Genomic DNA, 14,946 nt, shown 5'->3' with positions numbered 1-14,946 from the left:
CCACAGATGGTACATGGTCACCACATTCACTACATACAGGGAACTTCTACTGTATTGTCTGAGATCTGGGGGTGGAAGTCTCCATACAAGAGCTGAGGGTATGGCTGCCCCACTAGATGTGGTAACTGAAGGGATAGTGACACAGCCTCCCATACCTGGATACTAAACGGACAGTCCAGCAGAAGATGCTCCATGGACTCCAGTACCTGATGGCGTTGCTCTCTAGGGCAGGATCTGTCTGGCACATTTCTACACTTAAGATTGTCCCTGACATACATTTTACCATGAAATGCCAACCATGGCATGTCCCTCATGTCCCTCCAGAATTTTCACAGCCTCTTTTACATTCAGGTTTGGGGCGTTCCTCAGCTGGATGTGGGCACTGAACTGAGATATAAACAGGTTCTTATACATCTCTTTCCTACTGAGCTGCTTTACATCACCATATAAGATTTTCCATTTAATGATCTTGCTAATTACATGTACCGCGTATCAGGAAACTTTATACTTAATGCGCCCCGAGATCCTCTTAATGGGGTCACCTACCGACCACACAAAGACAAACTGCTGTATCTGGTTCTTAAACAGACTACTTCACAGTTTCAACTCTGAACTCTTACAAAATGAAAAATTATTCATCAGAAACATTAGGTTAAAGAAGAGCTCTGGGCAGGGCATGAACAGGCCGCCCTCCTTCTAGGGGAGATAGACAATGTTCTTCCTGACTATAGTCACCCTATTACCCCACAAGAAGTGGAAGAAGACATTGGTCAGTCTGGTGAGCAACTTATCAGGCACTGGGAACACCACACTGACAGGGGAATAGCGGGAGCAGGAAGCTTTTCAGCAGGTGGATCTTCTCCTGATAAGTCAGCTTCCAGTGCCTCCAGCACTGCATCTTCTGCTCACACACCACCAGCTTCTCCTCCCAGTTCACCTTCCCATCATCTACAGTTCCAAACTGAACTCCCAAAATCTTTATCTTGTCCTGCACTGTTCTGAATGGCACTGAGAAGACCCCACGGTCACCCCCCAGCCACAACGCCTCGCTCTTATCCATATTCACAGCAGAATTCAACACTCGAGAGAAAGCTGCTATCTCCTGTTGTAAGGCCACGCAGTCACCACTAGACGACACCAGAACAGTCACATCGTCCGCATAAGCACAGAACTTTATGTCCACTATTTTACTCTGTAGGTGACATTTCAATCCCAAGAGATTTCTATTATCCTGCAACTTTCTTAAAAAATAATCCAGACTGAAGACATATAATAATGGGCTAAGAGGGCAGCCCTGCCTTACACCAGACATGATCCTAAAGGGTTCTGCCAAATGACCATTAATCAAAAGGGTTGGCTTATTGCCTCCTTATAGAGAACCTGCAGCCATTGTACGACGCATGCAGGAAGTCCGTACTCCAACAACACCTGGTACAGGTAGTAATGATGGACTCTATCAAAAGCCTTGCTCTGGTCTAAGCCTACCACATATGCTCCTCCACTGTGCTGCCTCATGTATGTCACCGCTTCCCTTACCAGCAGCAATGAGTCCTCTATAGTCCGGCCTTTCACACCACACATCTGGTTGGGGATGATGAGCTCATCTGCCACTGCACTCAGCCTGTAATACAAGATCTTGGCCAGGACTTTATAATCAGTGTTCAGTAACGACAATAGACGCCAGTTTTTTAAGTTTTTTAGATTTCCTTTCTTTGCCAGGAGAACCAGAACAGATTTATACTGTGACTGTAGAAGTTTCCTGGCAGAAAGGCAATCATTATAGACCTGCGCCAGGTCTGGAGATAATCTCTGAACTCCTTATAGAATTCACTTGTCAGTCCGTCCAGGCCCGGGCTCTTCTTAGTTTTTAAGGAGTCAATGCTCCTCTTCACCTTCTCCTCAGTTATGGGCTCAGCCAAGCCACCTGCATGTGCATTATCCAGTTTTGGGATTTTTTTTTAATAATCTCCAATAATCTTGTGGAGTTTAGTCTGATCTGAATGCTCCACCCCATGTTCATCTAACAGGCTGGTCATAAGCTTCCTGCTGACCCTGTTCTTTCAGGCAATATAGCGGTCTGGGTTGTGAACCCCCCAATTATCAAACTGCCCCTCTGCTTTTGAGAGACTTTAGACGGTCATACTGCAGCTCTCGCATCTTCTGCTTTATCTGGCTGACGTACTTACCATCTATTTTCTCACCACTATTGATCTTACCATATAACCAGCTCAGCTGCAGCCTCAGTACAGAATACCTCATATACTCCACATTACTATGCCTCCTCGTAGCACGTATGAGAAACTGCTTGAAATCACCCTTCATACACTGCCGCCACTCCACTGTGTCATCACACATACACTGGGTGGTCCTCCGGTCATTATAGAAGGTGATAAAAGCCTCTCTGAACTCTGGGTCTTTTAGCACCGTGCTATTCACCTTCCAGTAGCCCTTACCTCAAACCACAGCCCGGCCAGATCTAGCGGGACACTAACCATACAATGGGAAGATAACTCTATGGGGCTCGTCCTGTAGTCAAAGCTCCTCACTTCACGTTTTATCTATACCCGGTCAATTCTACTGGCGTTACCGGCCTTATGGTAAGTGTAGGCTCTACCGGAGCTATGTAAAACATAGGGATCCACTAAATGAGCCTGCTGGACTATATTGTTAAGGAAGTTCTCATCATATCTCAGTTGCTTATGACTACTGGAACGATTCACATTACAGGAGACACTATTAAAATCCCTGCACATTATAAACACCCTGGATGTAAAACAATATGGCTTAATCTGCTAAAATAATTCCCTCCTCTCCTTTCTAGTCTGAGGAGCATAGATATGAATGACTCTATAATACGCAGTGTCCAGTATAAAGTCCAGCATCAGGCAGCGGCCCGGACAGATCTCCAGGACTCTCTCCACCTCAACTTCTACAGTTGCAAGAAAAAGTATGTGAAACCTTTGGAATGAGATGGATTTCTGCACAAATTGGTCATAAAATGTGATCTGATCTTCATCTACAGGTGAAACTCGAAAAATTAGAATATTGTGCAAAAGTCCATTTATTTCAGTAATGCAAATTAAAAGGAACTGCATTAATGCAGCTTAAAATTAGAATTTTATGAAAAGGTTCAATATTCTAGGCTCACAGTGTCACACTCTAGTCAGCTAATTAATCCATACCCCCTAAGGAAAGGGTACCTCAAAATTGTGACTTTGGGGTTTCATAAGCTGTAAGCCATAATCATCCAAATTATAACAAATAAAGGCTTGAAATATAACACTTTGCATGTAATGAGTCTATCAAATGTATTAGTTTCATCTTTTAAGTTGCATTACTGAAATGAATGAACTTTGCACGATATTCTAATTTTTCGAGTTTCACCTGTAAGTCACACCAATAGACAATCACAGTCTGCTTAAACTAATAACACACAAAGAATTAAATGTTACCATGTTTTTATTGAACACACCATGTAAACATTCACAGTTCAGGTGGAAAAAGTATGTGAACCCTTGGATTTAATAACTGGTTGAACCTCCTTTGGCAGAAATAACTTCAACCAAACGTTTCCTGTAGTTGCAGATCAGACGTGCACAACGGTCAGGAGTAATTCTTGACCATTCCTCTTTACAGAACTGTTTCAGTTCAGCAATATTCTTGGGATGTCTGGTGTGAATCACTTTCTTGAGGTCATCCCACAGCATCTCAATCGGGTTGAGGTCAGGACTCTGACTCTGCTCCATATCTCCAGTCTCTCTTGCCTGCAAACACCTGAGCATTGCTCTTCAAATAAGAAGATGAATAAAGAAGATGTCAGATCTCTCCTGAGACAGACGCTGGTAAATCGCCTGCTGCCTGTTGTTAGTCTTTATGACGGGGGTATTGGCTACCTAATGGCCAACCCCTATTTCATACTCACCTGCCCCCTTGAAACCCCCCCCAACAAACAGCCCCTCCCCCCACCTTTTACCAATCCATCCCATCCCACCATCTCATATCCCTTACCTTTAATAAAGACTCAGACACCAGGCTGGACTAAATCGGCCACAGCAGCCGTTTTTATTAACAAAACAACATAAAATATAAATAACCATATAAATAACCATAACTCTATTAACACGTTCAGGACCTTGGACGAGAATGCTCGTCCTAACGTACAGGTACTTAACGCACTAGGACGAGCATTCTCGTCCTAGGGTTAACACGCGTCCCCACAACTGTTGCCGTGATCAGCAGCAGGAGCCGGGCTGATACTAACAGCCGGGCCCCTGCTGTATCTGCCAGCATCGGTGAAAACACTGATGCCGGCGGATTAACCCCCTGTATGCCGCGGTCACGCTGACTGCAGCATATAGGGGGTTTGCGGCAGCTTGTACATCCCCATCGGGTCCCCGTGCTGCGGTGACGGAGAACCGAGGGTTGCTATGGCAGCCCCGATGCCTTGAACAGGCATCGGGACTGCCAGCTATGGAACGCCTCAAGTATAAAAAAAAAGCGCCCTTTTCCCAAAAAGTTAAATTAAATTGAAAAAAATAGGGAAAAACGAAAAGTAGACATATTAGGTATCGACGCGTCTGTATTGACCGTCATTATCACATATATCACATGACCTAACCCCTCAGGTGAACACCGTAAAAAAAAAAAAAAAAATCTGTGCTAAAATATTTTTGGGGGTCACCTTACATCACTAAGAGTGCAACACCAAGCAATCAAAAAGGCGTAATCTAACCCAAAATAGTACCAATCTAACCATCACCTCATCTCGCAAAAAATGAGCTCTTACCTAAGACAATTGCCCAAAAACTATGTCTCTCAGCCTATGGAGAAACTAAAACATAATTTTTTCTGTTTCAAAAATTCTTATATTGTGTTAAATGTAAAAAAAACTAATAAAAAAAGTAGACATATTAGGTATCTCCACATCCGTAACAACCTGCTCCATAAAAATACCACATGACCTAACCCCTCAGATGAACACCGTAAAAAACAAACAAAAAAAAGTGTAGAAAAAGTTTTTTGTCACCTTAAATCATGAAAAGTGTAATAGCAAGCGATCAAAATGTCATACGCGCCCCAAAATAGTGCCAATCAAACCGTCATCTCATCCCTCAAAAATGATACCCTACCTAAGACAATCGCCCAAAAAAGAAAAAAACTATGGCTCTTAGACTATGGAGACACTAAAACATGATTTTATTTTGTTTAAAAAATTATATTATTGTGTAAAACTTAAATAAATAAAAAAAGTATATATATATTAGGTATTGACACGTCCATAACAACCTGCTGATCACATGATCTAACCTGTCAGATAAACATTGTAAATGACAAAAAATGAAAATGGTGCCAAAACAGCTATTTTTGTTACCTTGCCTCACAAAAAGTGTAATATAGAGCAACCAAAAATCATATGTACCCTAAAATAGAACTGCCACCTTATCCTATAGTTTCCAAAATGGGGTCATTTTTTGGCGTTTCTACTCTAGGGCTGCATCAGGGGGTCTTCAAATGTGAAATCTGCCTTCCAAAAACCATATGACATTCCTTTCCTTCTGCGTAATACCGTGTGCCTGTACAGCAGTTTAGGAACACATATGGAGTATTTATGTAAACTACAGACTCAGGGCAATAAATATTGAGTTTGGTTTGGCTGTTAACCCTTGCTTTGTTAGTGGATAAAAATTGATTAAAATGGAAAATCTGCCAAAAAAGTGAAATTCTGAAATTTCATCTCCATTTTCCATTAATTCTTGTGGAACACCTAAAGAGTTAACAAAGTTTGTAAAATCAGTTTTGAATACCCTTAGGGGTGTAGTTTCTAAAATGGGGTTTCTTTTTTGGAGTTTCTACTCTACAGGTGCATCAGGGGGTCTTCAAATGTGACATGGCAGCTTAAAATTATTCCAGTGAAATCTGCTTTCCAAAAACCATATGGCGTTCCTTTCTTTCTGCGCAATGCCGTGTGCCCGTACAGCAGTTTACGACCACATATGGGGAGTTTCTGTAAACTACACAATCAGGGCAATAAATATTGAGTTTTGTTTGGTTGTTAACCCTTGCTTTGTTAGTGGAATTATTTTTTATTAAAATGGAAAATCTGCCAAAAAAGTGAAATTCTGAAATTTCATCTCCATTTTCCATACATTTTTGTGTAACACTTAAAGGGTTAACAAAGTTTGTAAAATCAGTTTTGAATACCTTGAGAGGTGTAGTTTCTAAAATGGGGTAATTTTTGGGTGGTTTCTATTATGTATGCCTCACAAAGTGACTTCAGACCTGAACTGGTCCTTAAAAAGTGGGTTTTGGAAATTTTGCTTCTAAACTTCTAAGCCTTCTAACATCCCCAAAAAATAAAATGGCATTCACAAAAAATCCAAACATGAAGTACACATATGGGGAATGTAAAGTAATACATATTTTAGTTATTACTATCTATTATAAAAGTAGAGAAATATAAATGTGAAAATTTGCAAATTTTCTAAATTTGTGGTACATGTGGTATATTTTTATAAATAAAAATTAAATTTTTTGACTCAATTTTATCACTGTCATGAATGTGACGAGAAAACAATCTCAGAATGGCCTGGATAAGTAAAAGCGTTTTAAAGTTATTACCACATAAAGTGACACATGTCAGATTTGCTAAAAATGGCCTGGTCCTTAAGGTGAAAAATGGCTGGGTTCTTAAGGGGTTAATTAATTCCTTGCAAGGGGAGGTCCTTTAAGCCCCAAATAACTGAAATACCCCACCGCGTGCCATGTTGCTTCCAGCCCTTGCCGGCCAGCTCGGAAGCACCACTGAATGGCCCCCTCTTCAATTACGCCACCACTGGGAGTCCAGCCCCAACCGCAGACCCTCAAATCATCCTCACCAGTGAATAAACCAACTTCAAGGACCTTCCCCCGCCACAGCCGCCGTGACAAGACCTAAAACTCCACATCTCGCCGACTAAACCCATTTACTCCCGAACCTACCCATAATCCGCCATACCTCCCTCCTTCCATCATAAAGGAGAAAAGTGGGTGGGCAAGGCTCTTTTCTCCTCACCTAAAATGGCACCTTTCTTCTCCCTGTCTACTTCTTTTACCCCTCAACCGCCACCCCTAAACTCAAATTATCCAATCCCTAACCCCCTCGAACCTTTTACATCTGCCCCCCTTTACTACTCAACCTATCCCTACCTCTGGGGTCTCCCTGAGCCAAACCCCCCGTAATGCCGGCCTCCCCTAAAGCTCTGCTCCCAGTCCGGCCATAACTTGACGGGGGTATTGGCTAACTAACGGCCGACCCCTATTTCATACTCACCTGCCCCCTTGAAACCCCCCCACCAACAAACAGCCCTCCCCACCTTTTACCAATCCAATAACTAATTCCTTTCAAGGGGAGGTCCTTGAAGTCCCAAAAAACCGAAATACCCCACTGGGGTGCGATCTTGCCTCCAGCTGTTACCAGCCAGCTCAGAAGCACCACCAAATGGCATTCTCTTCAATTCCGCCACCACTGGGAGTCCAGCCCCAACCGCGGAGCCCTCCCATCATCCTCATGTCACGGATGGTGTTGCAGAAAGCTGGAATTATAAATAAACATCCGATTGGCTTGATCCCAAACTAAGGAGCATATGGGTGAGCCCTATAAAACCCCTGACTGCTATGCCCATGCAAAGGTCTTTATGGTAGACGATTGCATGTTCACGTGCCTAATACTATGTGACACCTGAAAACCCTATAATAGTGAGGGGACATGACCACCGGCTCCCTGCACTTAATACAGACGGAGTCAGGGTCACCTAGAATCAAGCCAGCAAGGAAACACAAATAAAGAAAACAGACTTATCTGAGGAATCAGCAGAAGCAGGCTCCAGCAGTGAACAACTCATCCAGGAAGAAGTATAAACCGCAAAGTGAGGCAGTATGGGAGGGAATATAAAGGGAGACAATTAGTGTAAATAGGTGACAGCTGGGAGAAGGAAAGGAGATGACAAAGTGAAACCAAAACAAAGAACGTCATGCAAGAGGTAGAGAAGAACGTCTAACAGACCTTCTCACAGACCTGGCGGTGACACCTCACCAGTGAATAAACCAACTTCAAGAACCTCCATCCGCCACCAATGCACAGACTTGACCCCTTAAGTCTGTGCGGCCCTCCAAGCTCCCAAAGCCGTCTCAATACCATCTTGTAAGGCCAAACTCTACATGTCCAACCCGACTGCATTTAAATGTACTCCGTCAGACCTCCAAAAAAATAACAACTCCCTTCTCCAACTCTGTATGCCTCACCGCCACCGCCCCATTCCTGGCCATAAAACGACACATCGCCCTGTTCAATTTTACTCTAGCCCTAGTCACCCCTTCGACCGATCTAGCCCCTCTGCAAACCATCCTCAAAACTATGTCCGACCAAACTGTCACTAATTTCGGTAACAAAGCCCACAACCGTAACAAATCAAATTTCAGATCCCGCAGCAGCTTCCGCAATGGCCGCGTCGCCAAATCATTGCCACCAATATGCAGCACAAGAACATCCGGCGCCCTATCCAGCCTAGCAAAGCAATGAATATCAGCCAGGAACCCACCCCAAACCATGCCTCTACGTCCCAGCCACCTTACCACCACCTCGGACTGTGAGAATCCCAACTGCTGATCGTCTGGCCGAACCGCTGCCTGGACAGCCCCCCCCCCCAAAAACATAAGAATGTCCCAGGATCCACACCAGGGCTGGTACCGCACCTGCAACGAGAAAAACCAGAACACCAAAATACGACTGCCATTAACTACTATCCCCATTATAATATCCCTGCCCCCAAGGCCCCTTAAATTACAGGCGATTTATTCGGATATAGGACCCGAACTTCCGTCGCCGCTCCGATGCTAAACGAATGGCTAGAGTACCCCGCCTGCCCTAACCTTAATCGCTCCAAACATTTTGAAAAAAAAAGCCGCAAACTGAAAATGAGACAAAAAGGACCCATCAGCATGCACTAACAGCGTTCTAATCCCCTTCTCCATGTCCGCCCCGAATTTGCGTAAACATTGCACCGGACACATTTCACAACCTGAAATACCGAACAACACCACTCTTCGCCCCTTCCTTCCACATCCGTTTTAGACCGACGGATAACAAACTCCACCCTATCCGAAATAAATCAATATCATCCCTAAGCAACCCCCCCCCCCCCCACATGACTAACCGTCGGAGAAACCAACTCTTCCAAAAGTAATGCGCCAAACAGAAAAAGAAAAACCTAGTCTAAACAACCGCTCTTCCTAAGCCAAACTGCAAACACTCCTTATCTGTTCGCCTAACCCCAAAAGCAATTCAAAAGACATCGGTCTCCTGCTATCCACCCTGGCCCCCAACCGATGCCAACCCAGCTATGCAGCCATTCATTTTTGTCACCGACCACCATTCCTACCTACAATGCCCTATGAACAGCAACAGCGGAACTTCCAAATCCCCATTCCCAACACCCAGCCTGCTACACCATTCCTTCCAGTACCACCACGCATTGACATACAGTACAGACCAAAAGTTTGGACACACCTTCTCATTCAAAGAGTTTTCTTTATTTTCATGACTATGAAAATTGTAGATTCACACTGAAGGCATCAAAACTATGAATTAAGACATGTGGAATTATATACATAACAAAAAAGTGTGAAACAACTGAAAATATGTCATATTCTAGGTTCTTCAAAGTAGCCACCTTTTGCTTTGATTACTGATTTGCACACACTTGGCATTCTCTTGATGAGCTTCAAGAGGTAGTCACCTGAAATGGTTTTCACTTCACAGGTGTGCCCTGTCAGGTTTAATAAGTGGGATTTCTTGCCTTATAAATGGGGTTGGGACCATCAGTTGCGTTGTGGAGAAGTCAGGTGGATACACAGCTGATAGTCCTACTGAATAGACTGTTAGAATTTGTATTATGGCAAGAAAAAAGCAGCTAAGTAAAGAAAAAAGAGTGGCCATCATTACTTTAAGAAATGAAGGTCAGTCAGTCCGAAAAATTGGGAAAACTTTGAAAGTGTCCCCAAGTGCAGTCACAAAAACCATCAAGCGCTACAAAGAAACTGGCTCACATGCGGACCGCCCCAGGAAAGGAAGACCAAGAGTCACCTCTGCTGCGGAGGATAAGTTCATCCGAGTCACCAGCCTCAGAAATCGCAGGTTACCAGCAGCTCAGATTAGAGACCAGGTCAATGCCACACAGAGTTCTAGCAGCAGACACATCTCTAGAACAACTGTTAAGAGGAGACTGTGTGAATCAGGTCTTCATGGTAGAATATCTGCTAGGAAACCACTGCTAAGGACAGGCAACAAGCAGAAGAGACTTGTTTGGGCTAAAGAACACAAGGAATGGACATTAAACCAGTGGAAATCTGTGCTTTGGTCTGATTAGTCCAAATTTGAGATCTTTGGTTCCAACCACCGTTTCTTTGTGTGACGCAGAAAAGGTGAACGGATGGACTCTACATGCCTGGTTCCCACCGTGAAGCATGGAGGAGGAGGTGTGATGGTGTGGGGGTACTTTGCTGGTGACACTGTTGTGGATTTATTTAAAATTGAAGGCATACTGAACCAGCATGGCTACCACAGCATCTTGCAGCGGCATGCTATTCCATCCGGTTTGCGTTTAGTTGGACCATCATTTATTTTTCAACAGGACAATGACCCCAAACACACCTGAAGGAGAGTGATGGGGTGCTGCGCCAGATGACCTGGCCTCCACAGTCACCGGACCTGAACCCAATCGAGATGGTTTGGGGTGAGCTGCACCGCAGAGTGAAGGCAAAAGGGCCAACAAGTGCTAAGCATCTCTGGGAACTCCTTCAAGACTGTTGGAAGACCATTTCAGGTGACTACCTCTTGAAGCTCATCAAGAGAATGCCAAGAGTGTGCAAAGCAGTAATTAAAGCAAAAGGCGGCTACTTTGAAGAACCTAGAATATGACATATTTTTTTTTGTTATGTATATAATTCCACATGTGTTAATTCATAGTTTTGATGCCTTCAGTGTGAATCTACAATTTTCATAGTCATGAAAATAAAGAAAACTCTTTGAATGAGAAGGTGTGTCCAAACTTTTGGTCTGTACTGTATGTCACCCACGTACCGGGCGCCAACGATGCCTGAACGAGCCCAACTACTGTCCCTCCAGAAGTTCCTACAGACAGCTCAGGCACCCCCCTCCCAAACTCTTCCGCCTCTGGGGCCAGCTGCCGAAATCACTCCCACTGTGAATGAGACATACCGTTGTCGACCCCCGGCACATGCACCGCCACCACCCAAGCGTTGATCGATTAACACTACAAGACCAGCCGCTGTAGCAACCGTACTACTAAAGGCAATAAGGCCGACAACCTATTTATCACTTGAACCACCCCCAAGTTATCACAGTGGAAACGAACCTTCTTATTCCTGAAACACTTCCCCCACAACATAACTGCCACCACAATGGGAAACAGCTCCAACAGCGCAAATTTTTTTACCAGCCCCTCTCCACCCAACTCTCCGGCCATTTCCCAACACACATTGACCCTTACAAGTAAACGCCAAAACCACAACCCCCCGCCGCATCCGAAAACAGCTCACAATCGAACGAGTTCGCCCCCTCACCCATGAATAGCAAACGACCGTTATACTTTTCCAAAAAGGAACTCCAAACTTGCAAGTCCGCTCTCAATTCTCTACCCAAGCGAATGTAGTGATCTGCCCCCGCTAACCTCCTACAAAAAATGCTCCCCATGGGCATAATATGGCACGCAAAAATAAAGTTTTGCCAGGAGTGACTGAAGCTCGCGCAATTTCAACTTTTTTAAACGAGCTGCCCTCACCACCTCTCCTTTCAGATCCTCAAAATTGTCCTTCGGCAATCTACACTCTATTCCAATGGTATCAATAACGATCCCCAGAAAACTCAATTCCGGAACCGGACCTACCATCTTTTCTGTTGCCATTTGGGCAGCAAACACTGTAGTAAGCGTATGCAGCAATAATGTGCACACTCTCGAATCCGGAGGACCGATACAAAGGAAATCGTCTAAATAGTGAATAATAGATTCACAACCAGACAAATCCACCACCGCCCACTCTAAAAATGAACTAAACGCTTCAAAGTATGCGCATGACAAGGAACATCCCATTGGCAAACACCTATCTACAAAAAATCCCCCGTCCCAAAAACACCCCAATAAATGCAAACAATCCGGATGTACTGGCAGTAACCTAAAAGCCACCTCGATGTCAGTCTTTGCTAGCAATGCCCCCTTCTCACACTTCTTAAACTACGTAACTGCCACGTCAAAGGAGGTATAGACCATGGATCACAAGGCCAGATCAATACCATCATTGACCGACATTCTCTTTGGAAAACACAGGTGGTGAATAGGCCGAAACTTAGTCGCCTTCTTCTTCGGAACCACCCCCAGTGGAGACACTCGCAAATTCAAAAATGGTGAATCCGAAAACGGGACCGCAATTCTGCCTAACGCAACCTCCTTACTAAGTTTCTCCGCCACTACTTCCAGATGTTCTCTGGCCGACCTCAAATTCCTTTTTGGGAACAAACGGTATTCGAAAGCCCAACGCAAACCCCCCTAGCAACAACGCCACCCCTTCCTTATATGGATATCTAGGAACGGCTCCATCCTTTCCAGACGGACCGGCATCTCCCCCTTTGCTATTGCTATCCCCCCCTTTTTGTCTATTACTAAAGCATTGCGCCGCTCCATGAGATCCCCCACATGTAGAGCATTCATGCTTAAATTTGCACTTGGCTGCAAAGTTACAGTTCCCATCATTGAATGAGAAGCACAGGCCTTTTGCGGACGCAACGGCGACACTGGGTTGACCCCCATTTCCCGACTCCCCCCGAAAGGACTGCCCTGACCTAATGGCCGCAGTCACCTTCAGCTACAAAGCTATAACTTTGTGGTCCCACCTCATCTCTGGACGTACCGCTTTTCTCTGCCTGAACTGCTTGTCGTATCGTAGTCATGCTATCCCCCCATATACCCGATACACCTCTCCGATCGCGTCCAGATAACAAAACAATGCCAAACAGCACTCCTGTTCTTCTCCCCTATCACACTTGCTAATATCGCAAACGCCTGCAGCCAGTTCTGAAAAGTATGCGGTATCAGACGATATCTACGCCTCTCCTCCTCCTCATTTTTACCCTCTTCCTTCCGTAACCTATCCAGGTTAAACTTATCTAATGGGAGCAAAGAAAAAAATTCTACATATTCACCCTTCCAAATACGCTCCCTTACATCCTGCTTTAAATGAGGCCCCAACGGACCCTCAAAGCAGACATTTACCTCCCCTCTTGCTTTATCATCCAGCCGCACCGTTTCTTCATCCGCCACCCCCTCGCCTGCGTTTGCACCGACGCCACATTACTCCTTAACCCTACACTACTTCCTTGACCCATACTAGACCCCCCACGCTGGTAACGGGGACATCCCCCCCATACCCCAACCTGCTAATAGGCCCGCCAATCCCCCCAAAAGCTGCCATAAGCCCCTACCCAAATCCACCGGGGGCCCACCACTCCCCCCACTAACCGCCGCTACCTGCGCTAAGAAATCTCACCTGGCTGCCTGGGTGCTGTGACCCCATCAGCCGAAGATCCGGAATCCAGGTGTCCAGTTCTCAGTGCCGCTCTTCCAGCTTCTGACCCGACCTCATCCAGACGCTGTCCCCTGGCTGCACTCCTACCAGAGATGCAGCATCCCACAAGTGAACGTGGGCACTGCCAAGCTATTGTATTGTATACTGCATATATTTGCTTCTTAAATCCCTGTTAACAGGCTGGTAGGGTGCAGTACCTCACATACACCACTAGATGGAGATAGCACTAGGATATATACCTCAGTTCAGGCCTAGTTAGTGAGTTGAGAAGATGTAGAGTTGGAGTTCAGTGTGTGTGTGTTGAGGAGATTGAGTAGCTGGAGTGAGGAGCAGGGGGAAAGAGAGGCCCCCTCTTCTTGGCTCTCTCTCTCTGAGGCACCACGGTCCAGAGTAGCCAAGTGATCTTTTCCCAAGTTTTAGGCCAAGAAGCAAGGCTAAGGTGAGACCTCCTTCTGCAGTCTATCCTTCCGGGAGGACAAGTGGAAAATTGTGTTTTGACTACAGAAAAGACAAAGGAAGATAACAGCCATCTTATTAGGCTTATGGGCTCCTTTGAATTCAGTGTAGGACAATCTAGCTACAGGCAGCCTCACCGGTATATAGAAGACAGAAAGGCCAATCAGTTATGTCACTTAAGTGGAAGGAAGGATCAGAAACCAATGTTACTGGGATTAGAATAAGGCAAGGAGCTAGATACCAGCCAGTTGGATCTTCACTAAAAACCAGCCAGTTGGATCTTCACTAACAGATTAAAGTTCAGTTACTTTAATCTGAAGTTTTTATCTACAAGAAGCCTGTTACCTTGGATTACAATTTATTACCTCTGCATACAAGAGAGAGACTGTGTTATCTGTGAATGTCATTGCTACTGAGAACCAGCAAAACAGTAAAAGTTGTGAGTTGGATTAAACTGCTGTCTTGCTCCTTAATTCAACTACTACTCTCACCATTGTTGTAGCACAACGGTACTGGCGTCACGACTAAAGCGACCTAGCCATAAGCACATAAAGCCAAGTTACCACCAATGGCACCTCAGCCACCATCTGGCCTGTGTCTCTCATATCAGAGTGTGCCCCGGAGAATTCATGTGCTGTTCTCCCCTTCACTGCACTGCTGGCCCAGGGAGGCATCTGCTAAACCGTGAGTACCCGATGAACTGTTGTACCCTTTCGGCCCACCGTGAACCTCACGTGTTCTCCCCTGCGGACCGGCACGTTGCAGGGACGTTAAGGCTGTTCTCCTCCATGGACAGGACAGAGGGGGCGGGGCTTCTCCCTGGCTGCAGACTAGCAGATGGTGATGGGGGCCTGC

The sequence above is a fragment of the Bufo gargarizans genome, chromosome 2 (assembly GCF_014858855.1).
Source record: "Bufo gargarizans isolate SCDJY-AF-19 chromosome 2, ASM1485885v1, whole genome shotgun sequence".
NCBI lineage: Eukaryota > Metazoa > Chordata > Amphibia > Anura > Bufonidae > Bufo > Bufo gargarizans.
The sequence above is the reverse complement of the archived record's forward strand: the minus strand, read 5'-3'. Positions refer to the sequence as shown.